Source organism: Aulostomus chinensis, chromosome 21 (assembly GCF_037954235.1).
Source record: "Aulostomus chinensis isolate RoL2024-O1b breed Wild chromosome 21, RoL_Achi_v1.0, whole genome shotgun sequence".
NCBI classification, from domain to species: Eukaryota; Metazoa; Chordata; class Actinopteri; order Syngnathiformes; family Aulostomidae; genus Aulostomus; species Aulostomus chinensis.
Window position 1 is genome coordinate 19,883,824 of NC_141340.1, and position 12,820 is coordinate 19,896,643.

Sequence of the window (12,820 nt, forward strand, 5' to 3'; positions counted from 1 at the left end):
TGTTTACATGTAGAGGCTCTACTTGTATCACCACTGAGGTGTTTGCTATTTTGAGTGGATGTTGTTATCATTTGTCTGTTAATCCGCTGCCCTCAGGACCTGCGTTGGGAGCTAATTAGCGGTATGCATCAAAACCTAGTTAGATATGGATGCTCTCAAACCAAATCCCTGCCATTGTTCGAAATAATAAAAATAAAAGAACACACCTGAGGTTCCTTTTTAGCTGGAATTTTCCTTGAAGAGCTTTAAGAGTGAGGAGAAGGATGTTCAACTCTATTCTGGATTGGTGATGTGGTCTCTCCTCCTAGTTCCTGTCCATGCATGTGCAGCTGCATTCTGGAGCAGCTGCAGTCTTCAAGGGGAGTTTCCCTTTTCTGGACCTTTGGCCTTATTCCCATCTCACCCAGGGTGCTACCAGCAACTGGAGACAGTTTTCGACCCATTTGGTCTGGTCCTGCCGACGCTGTCTGCAATGCTATTGCTAGCGCGAGTGGGTAGGCCTGCCATTTAAATACCATCTTACTCACTCCACAGCACATTCCAGGCGATTGAAATAAAACTCCAGAATATCAATTTAAAGTTTTTGTTGATAGAATCATTTTGGGTAGAAAACTTTTAGTACATCGCGTTTCTTTTTGAGGGACAAACCTCAGATTTCAGGTGTAATTTGACCTCTCCTCTAGTCGGTAGTAGTGGGCTCACGTTACAGCTTCAGAGGACTGATGTGCTACTGACTGAATGTATTTCTCAGTCATTGATAAGTAGGCCTATATTTATATATAATATATATTTATATATCCAGTGATTTCTACCAGTGCTGTCTCTGTGCTGGGCTGGGCTCTAAAACCAGACTGAACATCCTCAAATCAACTCTTGTTATGGAGGAAGTCACACAGCTGATTAGCAGCTGCTTTCCCCAGGATTTTAGAGAGGAAGGGGAGGTTAGCTATCAGTCTGTAGTTGGCTAGAACCTCAGGGTCTAGAGGAGGCTTCTGAAGCAGTGGTTTAATGACAGCTACCTTAAAGGACTGTGGTTCATATCCTGTTACTACCAACAGAGGAATCAGATTTAATAAAGAGGAATCTTGTGTTGTACGTCGCTTTGGACAAAAGCGTCTGCTAAATGAAATTGTAGAATTGTAGAATTGTAGGAATCAATCTAAGAGACAGGATGAAGGTTTTGATGAGGTCATCATTGAATGAAGTTCTGTATTGTTAACTTGATAAAAGTGGTCGAAATAAATACCTGGTTTAACAGCAGTTTCTATGTTTACTGAGTTTACAGGTAAATTAGAATCTCTTGAGGGCAGCAGCTGTTTAATTTGAGCCCTAATAGTTGATATTTTGTCATCAAAGAAGCTCCTAAAGTTGTCTCTACTGAGAGCTGAAGGAATCCAGGGTCAACAGAGGCAAGGCAAGGCAAGGCAATTTTATTTGTATAGCCCGTTTTCACAAACAGTTTGTCTCAAAGGGCTTCACATGGCATCATAACAACATCCTCTGCCCTTAGACCCTCACATTGACTGAGGAAAAACTCTATAGAAAACCCTTTTAACAGGGAAAAATCTGAGAAACCTCAGGGTGAGCAATAGAGGAGGGATCCCTCACCCAGGACGGACAGACGTGCAGTAGATGTTGTTACAGACAAGAAAACAGTTTACAATACAAAATGTGGGAAACACGGAAATGTTAATAACAGCTGAAGAAGGAAGCTTCTGGTAGGGGAGGCAGGGAGAGCAAGCCAGCTTGATGGGGGACTGGATGGCAGACTGGTTCATGGAAGGGGAGCGCAGGCCGGTGTAACAGTAGGGAATAAGAGGGGGGGGGGGGCGATGCAGGCGGCGGTTGGGGCTCTGGTGGATCTGTGGAAACACAGAGAGACTGCGAGACACCAAGGCCAAACTACAAAGTGCAACAAGTAATGGTAATGACAGTTCCAAAAATGTGCAGGGAGGAGAGGAGGAGAGAGGGGGAGAGGAGAGGAGAGGAGGGAAGGGCTCCATGTAACCTGATGTGTCCCCCAGCAGTCTAAGCCTGTAGCAGCATAGCTATCAATGGTTCAGAGCTACCTGAACCAGTCCTAACTGAAGGCTCTGTCATAGAGGAAGGTCTTAAGCCTGGACTTAAACGTAGTTAAAGTGTCTGCCTCTCTGACCCATGGAGAGAGCTGGTTCCACAGTAAAGGAGCCCGGTAACTAAAGGCTCTACCTCCCAGTCTGTTTTTATTGATACTGGGAATCACTAAAAGACCTGCATTCTGGGAGCGGAGTGCTCTGGTCGGACAGTAGGGACTAATGAGCTCTTTCAAATAGGATGGAGCTTTATCATTGAGAGCCTTATAAGTTAGCAGAAGGACTTTGAAGTCGATTCTAGATCCTACAGGAAGCCATTGGAGAGAAGCTAAAGTGGGAGAGATGTGTTCTCTCTTCTTAACTCCCGTCAAAACCCTCGCTGCAGCGTTCTGGACCAGCTGGAGACTCTTTAGAGAGTATTTAGGACATCCTGACAGGAGAGAGTTGCAGTAGTCCAGCCGAGAAGTGATAAATGCATGCACCAGTTTTTCAGCATCACTCTGGGAAAGGATATTCCTAATCTTAGCGATACTTCGCAGATGGAAGAAGGCGGTCCTAGTCACATGCTTTATGTGGGAGCTGAAGGAAAGGTCCTGGTCAAAAATGACCCCAAGGTTCCTTGCAGTTGTACTCGAAGTTAGGGTGATGCCATCTAGAGTAGAGATCCGATTCAAGAGTGTGTCCCTGTGGTGTTTAGGTCCAAAAATGATTACCTCAGTTTTATCTGAATTGAGCATTAAGAAGTTAGAAGACATCCAGGATTTAATGTCTTTCAGGCAGTCTTGCAGATGAGTAAGCTGGTTTGTGTCGTCTGGCTCCATCGACAAGTAAAGTTGTGTGTCATCTGCATAACAGTGGAAGTTGATCGAGTGATTATGTCACCTAATGGGAGCATGTAAAGAGTGAAGAGTATCGGTCCTAAAACTGAACCCTGTGGTACACCATATGTAACTCTGCTATACTCCGAATGGTCATTATTAACATTAACAAACTGAAACCTGTCAGATAAGTAGGACTTAAACCATTTTAGGGCAGTTCCTTTAATCCCAATGTCATGGTCTGGTCTCTGTAGCAGGATGCTGTGGTCGATGGTGTCAAATACAGCACTGAGGTCCAAAAGGACAAGCACAGAGACAAGACCGCTGTCTGAAGCTATAAGAAGATCATTAGAGACTCTGACCAGTGCTGTTTCAGTGCTATGGTGTTCCCTGAATCCAGACTGGAAGGCTTCAAAGAGCTCGTTGCTGTGCAAATGTTCATGTAGCTGCTCCAGGGCAACCTTCTCAAGGATCTTGGAGATGTAGGGGAGGTTGGATATTGGCCTATAGTTGGCTAACACATCTGGGTCAAGAGAAGGTTTTTTAAGTAAAGGGTTGATGACAGCCACCTTAAAGGCCTGTGGCACATAACCTGTGACTAAGGAAAGATTAATTTGATTTAATATAGAAGTGTTGACTAGAGGGAAGGCATCCTTAAGGAGGCTTGTTGGGATGGGATCCAGCAGACAAGTGGCTGACTTGGAGGAACCGACTGCAGAAGTTAATTCTGACAGGTCGATGGGGGAGAAGCTGTCCAAGTATGCACCAAGTCTGGGAGGTGCTTCTATGGGGACTGTAGTCTTTCCTCCATTACTGGCAATCTTCGTTCTAATATTCACAATCTTTTCAGTAAAGAAAGAAAGGAAGTCGTTACTGCTGAGAGTTGGGGGGATGCATGGCTCAACAGCACTATGGTTCTTGGTGAGCCTGCCCACGGTGCTGAAGAGGAACCTGGGGTTGTTCTTATTCTTTTCTATCAGGGACGAGTAGTAAGCGCGTCTGGCATTACGGAGTTCTTTTTTATATATTAATAAACTCTCCTTCCAGGCTTGGTGGACTTCCTCGTGCTGGCTGGAATGTGTCTTCCTTTCCAGTTGTCTGGTCTTCTGTTTTAAGGCACGCAGCTCTGGGCTGTACCAGGGAACTATTCTTTTCTGGTTGATAACCTTCTTCTTCAGGGGAGCTACGGCATCAAGTGTCCCAAGGAGTGCTGCTGCAGTGCTGTCCACAAGATAGTCTACCTGCGAGGGGGTGAAATCAGCATAACTGCCCAATATATTATTACAAGATGTGGCAGCAAGCTCTGCTGGAATAAGCTCCTTAAATCTAGAAACAGCAGTGTCAGCTAGACATCTACTGAAGCGGGACTTTTTCCCAGGTAGAATATAATTTGTTAAAGTAAATTCAAATGTAATTAAGGAGTGATCAGACAAGACGGGGTTCTGAGGAAGAACTATGATGCGGTCAGCTTCTATTCCATAAGTGAGTACTAAATCAAGGATGTGATTAAAAGTGTGAGTGGGTTTGTTTACCCTCTGACAGAAGCCAACAGAATCAAGAAGCGACTTAAACGCAGTGGCCAGAGAATCATCATTGACGTCCACATGGATGTTAAAGTCACCCACTATCATGACTTTGTCTGAGTTCAATGCCAAGTTAGACAGAAAGTCAGGGAATTCTTCTAAGAACTCAGAATAAGGTGCAGGAGGACGGTACACCACAGCAAGTAAGAGTGGTTTATCTGCTTTCCAGTCTGGGTGGGAAAAGCTGACAATAAGGCTCTCAAATGAGTTAAATGAACTGTTAGGTCGAGGGTTAAGCACCAAATTTGACTGATAGATAGAGTCAGGACTCTGTCAGTTTAGCTCAGGTGCTGAAAGCAAACCTGGACTGTTTTTATGTTCCTCTGTTAGTGATGAATAATAGGAGGTTCTGGCTTTACTGAGGACCTTCTTCTACATTTGAAGATGATTCTGCCTCTTGTTTTAGTTGCCTGGTGATGGAATTCTACCACACAGCTGTTCTCTCTTGTTTAAGGATCTTTTTTAAAGGAGCAATGGAGTCTAGACTTGTTGGTAGTGAACCTGCAGTTTGATCTGCTGTGACATCAGCCTCCAAACGACTAAACTCAGAATCAGGGATCTCTGTTGTCGTGTTTGTTGTAGGTCACTGTTCACGCACAACTTTGTGCTGCACATCACATCACATGTTGATGCCCACACAAGGGGTGTCTTTTTTAAAAGGAGGAATATTACGCCTCCGTTTCACACAGACAAGACGGCAAATTCCCGCCTCAACCAGGCAGCAAATTTGGCACATTTTCTGTCTAAACAGGGCTGGAGAGGGATGGAGGTGAGGGAGGAGAGGAGACAGAGAGGTGGGGAAGAGGAGAGAGAGAGACCAGACATAAAGTTTGCTGCTCCATTTTGAGTGTTGCTCTCCAACTTGCAGTTCAATAAAAACCTGTTCATCACATCAGTCCCATGTGGAGCTGGGTTGTTCCAACAACATTGAGCTCTCAGCTCATAGCAGTTCTACGATAAAGGTTTCAACACAACATTCCATTTGATCCATGAACAAAGCAGGCAGTGAGACCATGATGATGTCACATCTGGCCACTATTCAGATGTCAGAGCTGAAAATGATACGATGCAATGTTCCCTTCAACAACAATCCAGCAGGGAGCCACCATGAAGACCTGAGGAGAAGCAAGGCAGCTCACCAAAGTCAGGACCTCCCAATCACTTCAACAAGATTTCTGTCCACTCACGTTCAACCAGACCAACAGATCACCTGCATCCCCATTGCCTCACCACCAGAGGGCAGTAGAATATCAACTCTAGAGGCTCGCACTGAGGAATGAACGTCACCACTAGCAGACAGCTCTCCCTCCCTGACAGCATTTAAAAGGAGATGAATGATGGAATTATTAAAACTCCACCATTAACTTTTCCTCAGGGCCGCTCCATTTGCTCTGACTCTCTTTGATAATTTTTCTTTGTTTTATTCAATCAAGTTGTTCCTCCTTTCTCTCTATCTGCTGCTCTATTGTCTCTCCCCTCATGTGATGTCTACTGTCTCCTCTTCCTTGATGTCAGTAATTGTGAGGTCAGGCTGAGGTCTCTTCATCAGCCCTCCTCTGCTTTCTGAGCCATAAACAGTTTTACTGAGTTGCTAAAACCCTGAACTCCATCTTGAAGCCAAGTTCTCAGCAGCCTGAACACATTTACTGAACTGATCACTCTTTGGTGAAACCATCAACATGATTCTGAAGGCCCTGAATGTCTTGATGCTGATGTCATTCTGCTTCCTCTGACATAGGCAGGTTGGATCCGTTCTGTCACTATGACATCAAAGACAAAATTCTGAGATCAAAGAATAACAAATATCCTGAGTCCAATTGAAGCCAATTTTTGGAGGTCGCCCATGAACTGGGTTCTCCTTTCAGACAACGATCAGGGGGGAATATTTGTTCCAATGATGTCCTTCTTGAACCACAGTCCGTTGTCACATAATGCATGTTGTAAAACAAAGGTGCAGACACACTCATTGCCAACAGCCCATATTCCCCTGTCCTACATTACTCTGTATGTACTAAATCCACATGTACTCACAGTTCACTCCTGGTAGTTTAGGAGGAACACAAAGAGGAAGCAGATCCAGCAGTCGAGCCTGATAAAGAAAATGAAACAAGGCTCCATTCTATCATGGTGCAGGAAGCCAAGCCACTTCCTCCGACCAGCTGCAGTGAGGTGACCAGAACCAAGCAGAGACAAATCTGAACACTGCCTGACCACTGATGCACCATTTCACCAATGACACATTTACAGAAATATAGGATCTGCCTCCATCGTCAATAACAGATTGGAAGTTGCTTCAAATTGTTTTTCTTCTGTGAAGAGAAAAATAGCATTGTTTTTCTGACAGAAACCAACTTCACCCTGAGCTTTTTGGTGAGCCTCTTGTGATGCGAAGGCAAGTTTTCTTCAAGTTCAAACTCAAGTCCTTTGTGAGCTGAGACTTGTTGTGTCACCTGACATTTTCCAGCCTGATAGGAGTGTTGGCTGATCTCTAGAAGCATCATTTTGTCAGCATTGTGTTCACGTCTCAGTCTACAAAGATCTTTTCTGCTTTTTGCTGCTTTGATCTTAGAATTCTGGCTTTGATGTCATCTTGGCAGAATGGACCGAGCCTACTTCTATAAGAGGAAGCAGAAACCTTGTATGAACAAGGCATGAGCTTCATCACCAACCAGTGATTAGTTCATAAATGTGTCGGGCCTGGTTCTTCTACCTGGAACAACAGGCGCTGGAAACATTTTGCTCTCTCCAAGAGGGATCACAATGCAGGTTTCACCGTGTGTTTGCAGAGAAACATTCAGGCCAAAGTTTTACACCGTAGGCAAATGAGTCTCCCTTTGCTCAGTGAATGCCGGTGTCTTCCAGCAGCTTCATTTATGAATAATGACCAAATGTTGAACAGCTCCTGATCACAGCCCTTCAATTCCAGGCCAACATGATCCAGTTTCATTAATGCTGCCCACACCAGCCTGTGAACCTTTGATCTCCTGTGATGTTGGAAGCTAAGCAGGATTGGGTCTGTTTAGTACTTGGATGGGAGACTGCCTAGGAGGACCAGGTGCTGGAAGCTCTCTGCTCTACTAACTACTTGAGTACTAACCAGGCCCAGTTGCCTTCACATGATGGTGTGGCCGTAAACCAGTGGAAAGACTTTTTAGCCTGGAATTCATGACAGCGATCGTGTGCTGTTCAACATTTCTTTATTTTATAGAAAATTAAACTGGTGGATGACAGCAGCCTGAGAGTGATTAATTGATTGATTGATTAATGTGTCTCTGTGTTCCACAAACAACAAACATCAAACAATTGCATGCATGTGTCCCTTCTTGTTGAAGCCTTCACTTGCTGGTCGTATCACTGCAGCCCACTGGTTTATTTCAAGGCTCACTGCTCCTGGAGGAACATCCTTAGAACCCAACATTTATACACAAATCCAACATCTGATAATAGGACAGGTTTTATTCTCTTAAGTGCATTTAACACACACACACACACACACACACACACACACACACACACACACACACACACACAAAAGATGATGAATTTGATGACAGAATTCTTTTTCCTCCTCCATCACCACGATGCCATAGACGGCCCATTACTGTTGCAGTGTAGTCAACATCATTACTTTTGTACAACAATCTTTGTCAGCTCTGCGTGTGTCTGGAGTGACGTCTCCAAGGACACTTGCTGACAGGACTACAGCATAAACATCAACATCTGTTTGTATCTGGCTTCAATTGTACTTTTTCTTCTTAGGTTCAACTTTGCTGAGGTTAAAGTGACTTGTGTACAGAGTAGTGACTTGATCAGCTGGTGATGATGATGTATCTTTAGGAAGTTAACACAGGTGTTACTTGGGGCACCGCTCGTTGTAATTTAGTGTCCAACGAGAAGCTATCAGTCTCAGATTGTAGCTTAGCAAAGAGTTCTTTGAGGATCAGTGGCTTACATACAGATATAAAAACGAGCTGTAACACTTCTTGGAATTTTAAGAGGATTTAATACAAACAAGGAAGCATGTAAGACAGAGTAATAATACCAGTAAAGCAATGAAGGCACAGATGGAGTATCAGACATGAATCATAAGATTTATCTGAGATTCAAGTGGACGGCAAAGGTAGCAGATGAAAAAGTGTTCAGGATGAATGATTAGTGACCTCCAAACAAAGAAAACTACTGAATGGAGGTCTTCTTCGCCCGTTTCGAGGCAGAGCCACCAGAGGCAGCCACGGTACCCCTCGGTCCACAACAGCTTCACCTTCACAGTCGGGGAACATGAGGTGAGGCGCACACTGCGGGCCATCAACACAAGGAAGGCAGCGGGTCCCGATGGCGTCACAGGGCGTGTTCTGAAGGACAGCGCGGACCAGCTGGCGGGGGTCCTCACCGGGATCTTCAACCAGTCCCTTGCCCAGTCTGCTGTCCCATCTTGTCTCAAATCCTCCACTATAGTCCCCGTTCCCAAAAAATGCCACATCTCCAGTCTAAATGACTACCGACCTGTCGCTCTTACCCCAGTGGTAATGAAGTGTTTTGAGAAGCTAGTCCGGGTGCACATCACATCACTCCTGCCCCGAGGCTTTGACCCCCACCAGTTTGCCTACAGGGCAAACAGGTCCACAGAGGACGCCGTAGCCACAGCCCTCCATGCTGCACTTTCCCACCTCGAGCAGCAAGAGAGCTATGTGAGGATGCTCTTTGTGGATTTTAGCTCTGCTTTTAATACCATCCTTCCCAACAGACTGGTGGATGTACTGGGGGACTTGGGATTCCCACACAACACCTGCATGTGGATTAAGAGCTTCCTGTCCGGACGCAGCCAGAGAATGAGAGTGGGTCGTCACACATCCACCTCCCTCAGCCTCAGTACTGGCTCCCCACAGGGTTGTGTGCTGAGCCCGCTGCTTTACACCCTCTACACACACAACTGCACCTCCGTCCACCACAGCAACACCTTGGTCAAGTTTGCTGACGACACCACAATAGCAGGGCTCATCTCCAAAGGAAATGAGTCTGCCTACAGGGACGAGGTGGTGCAGCTGTCAGAGTGGTGCAGAGAGAACAACTTGCTTCTGAACACATCAAAGACCCAGGAACTGGTCATAGACTTCAGGAGGAACGGTCAGACATTGCACCTCTGATCATAAATGGGGAGTGTGTGGAGAGAGTGGCCTCTTTCCGTTTCCTGGGAGTTCACATTGAGGAGGGCTTGACTTGGGGCATGAACACCTCTGAGCTGCTCAAGAAGGCCCAACAGAGACTGTACTTCCTGAGGGTGCTCAGGGGGAACAACATCACTCAGAGACTGCGGGTGACCTTCTATCGGTGCTCCATTGAGAGCATACTGACGTACTGTATATGTGTGTGGTACACAAGCTGCACAGCAGAACAGAGGAAAAAGCTCCAGAGGGTCATTAACACCGCACAGAAGATTGTTGGGTGCCCCCTTCCCCCCCTGGATGAGCTGTACAGATCCCGCTCATCCAAAAAAACACAGAACATTATAAAGGACACTTCCCACCCCGGTCACTCCCTGTTTGAACTGTTGCCGTCAGGCAGACGGTACAGATCAATCAAGACAAGGACCAGCAGACTCAGGAATAGCTTCTACCCCACTGCGGTAGTCGCACTAAACGCTGCTATGTAAATGTAATAAGGGTCCTGTGCAATACCAGTCCTTTTAGCTTTTTAGGTTTTTATGTTTTATGTTTTTATGCTTTTAGTTCTCTTAGCTCTTTTTAGTTTTTATGATTGTTGCACTGGTTGGTCGGCACTTTTAATTTCGTTGTACATGTTACAATGACAAAATAAAGATCTATCTATCTATCTAAAGAGCAGACTCTAAGGAGTCAGGTGGAGCTGGCAGTGACAGAGGAGTTGAGGCCTGAACAGGTGAAGCACTGGTCTTTGTTATTGTGACAGCACAAAAACCAACGGAACCGGCTTACGTTCTCATCTGGATTGCCCCCATTGATACACGATACCTCTCCAGTGAACTGGTGGGGGACGGCCTCCAGAGCCTCCGCATCAACAACCGTGGCTCCTGTTGGGATTCGCTGGATGGAGAAGGGAAGCGCGTTGGTTCGCTACCGTCTGGTCTCAGGCTGCTGGTTGGCTCGACGCGATGCTCTTCTCAGGCACAAGATGGCTTCTCTCTGCTGGTCAGGATGGAGATGCGAGGCTCACGGGAGGTCAACAGTATTGTGACCGTGAGCCACGATTGATGATGATGAGTTACAAAATAGAAAATCAAGAATTTAAATGCTACGCAGAACGATGCCTTCACGAGGTCAAAAATGAGAGGCACGTTCAACTTGGTGTACCGAAAAACTTTGCTAAAGGAAAAGTTGTGGCAAGGAAAGACAATAAGTTCTGTATTAAGTTAAAGAACAAAGAAACAAAAATTAAGCAGAATAGAAAGAAAAGGGGAGAGTCGGACCAGCTGCTCTAGGAGCTCAGAATAAGAAGAATAAGAAGCGCTGAAGAGCCCCGAACCTAACCCAACTGTAACGGATGGTGTGTGACTATTATAATAAACTGGTCCGCCTTGGGGGGTGACGTTGGACCTGTGTGGGGCTGCTGGCCAATCAGCACCCTTTGCTGTCCTCAGTACTTCTTCGATATTACAGTATTAAACGGGTAAACAGAGGGCAGTCATGCATCACTCAGATCATCTAGAGAATAGGATGGGACAGAGTGATGATGATAACAGGGAAAAGCAAGGAACTTAACAACTACAGACAGGGAAATATTCTTATCATGTCCATACTCATAGGTGTGTGTGTGTATGTATATTACCATGTGAATGTCTTTGGATGATGGTGTGTGTGTGTGTGTGTGTGTGTGTGTGTGTGTGTGTGTGTGTGTGTGTGTGTTTGTCACAGACTTCCTCACTTAACTTCACACACACACAGTCTCACACACACCTACACACACACACACACACACACACACACACACACACACACACAGAGACCTCAGTTACAAGGTGGCATCACTTAATACAGGGTCCAGGTTTCATCTTTGGACGTTGACAGATTCCTTCTCTAATTGTCGTAATTGTCAGTTGGATGCTGGAAAGTTTAAGTACTCAAACATCCCAAGAAAGAGGGTGCATCTCCACATGATCAGACAATGCATCCTCAGTTCATAATCCCGGGTCTCTTCCACATGGTGAATGTTTATTACGCCCTGGGGGGGGGGGGGGGGTAGCGGTCACAGACAGGTGAGAGACCCCCCTTTGGCTAGCACTCCTGACTGGAGTTAGGACTTCCTTGGTCAGGGTGAACAGGAGAGGTGACTGGACGTCTTGATAAAGAGGGAAGGAGATGTTCTTGGTTCATGTAAGGGTTCATCATCATGAGAAAGGTCACGAGGGAAGTGTTCTGCTCCTCTTTCTGGACTAAGGGTTCTGAGGGGGTCACTCCAGAAATCCTGAAGAGTGTGATGAAGGAAAAGGGGGCTGGTACACTGCAGGACATTCTGGCTTCCTTGCTGAGGTTGTTTCCCCCACGACCCAGACACCCCGGATCAGCAGAGGACGATGACGATGTGCATGACAAACAGCACTGATGAAATTGCAGTCCTCTAAGACCCACTGTGTAAAAATAGGCCGGAACAGTATGAAGGAAAAAATACAACATTTGAGGTAAACTTTCAACATTTGACAAACAAGGCACTGAAGGAATTTCCTGAGGTAGTGCGGTGTAGTGCAATAGTGCAAATAGTGCGATGGGAGAGTGTCTGTGTCAAGGGGTGGGTGCAGGGGTGGCAAATTCAGTGGGGGCAGAGTGCAGAGTCTGTGGGGGGGCAGAGACTATATGTGTGTGCCTTGTCAAGGCTTGACTTTTCTGGTTTTACTGAAATTGGATCTGATCACTTTTGACTTTTTGTAAACTGTAAAATACACACAATGAAACTACATCAGTACAGACATGAAATATGTGCACCAATACCACACTTTCATCATCAAGGTATTTTTAGGCATGAAAGCTTAGCTAACTTGGCAAGCTAACCTAGACCACAAGACGTTCTAAAGAGAGTTCTGAAAGGGCCATTCCTCAAATTCTTCTTAAGAACAGCCTCACCACTTATAAATTAGAATTTCTTTATTTTTCCTACTTATGAACTTCTTCAAATACATCACGAGTGTATGCTGCATCGCATGCACCGCAACGAACGCTGACATCAGCACCATCAGTTACCAGTGGCGAGGGAGAAAAAGCGGTCTGAAAACTTTTCAAAACAGGAGCTTGAGTTGATGTTGGAGGAAATTAATTCAAGGAAAAAACTTCTACTTGGGAAAACTGATAATATGGGAGTAACTGCAAAAAACAAGAGGAGG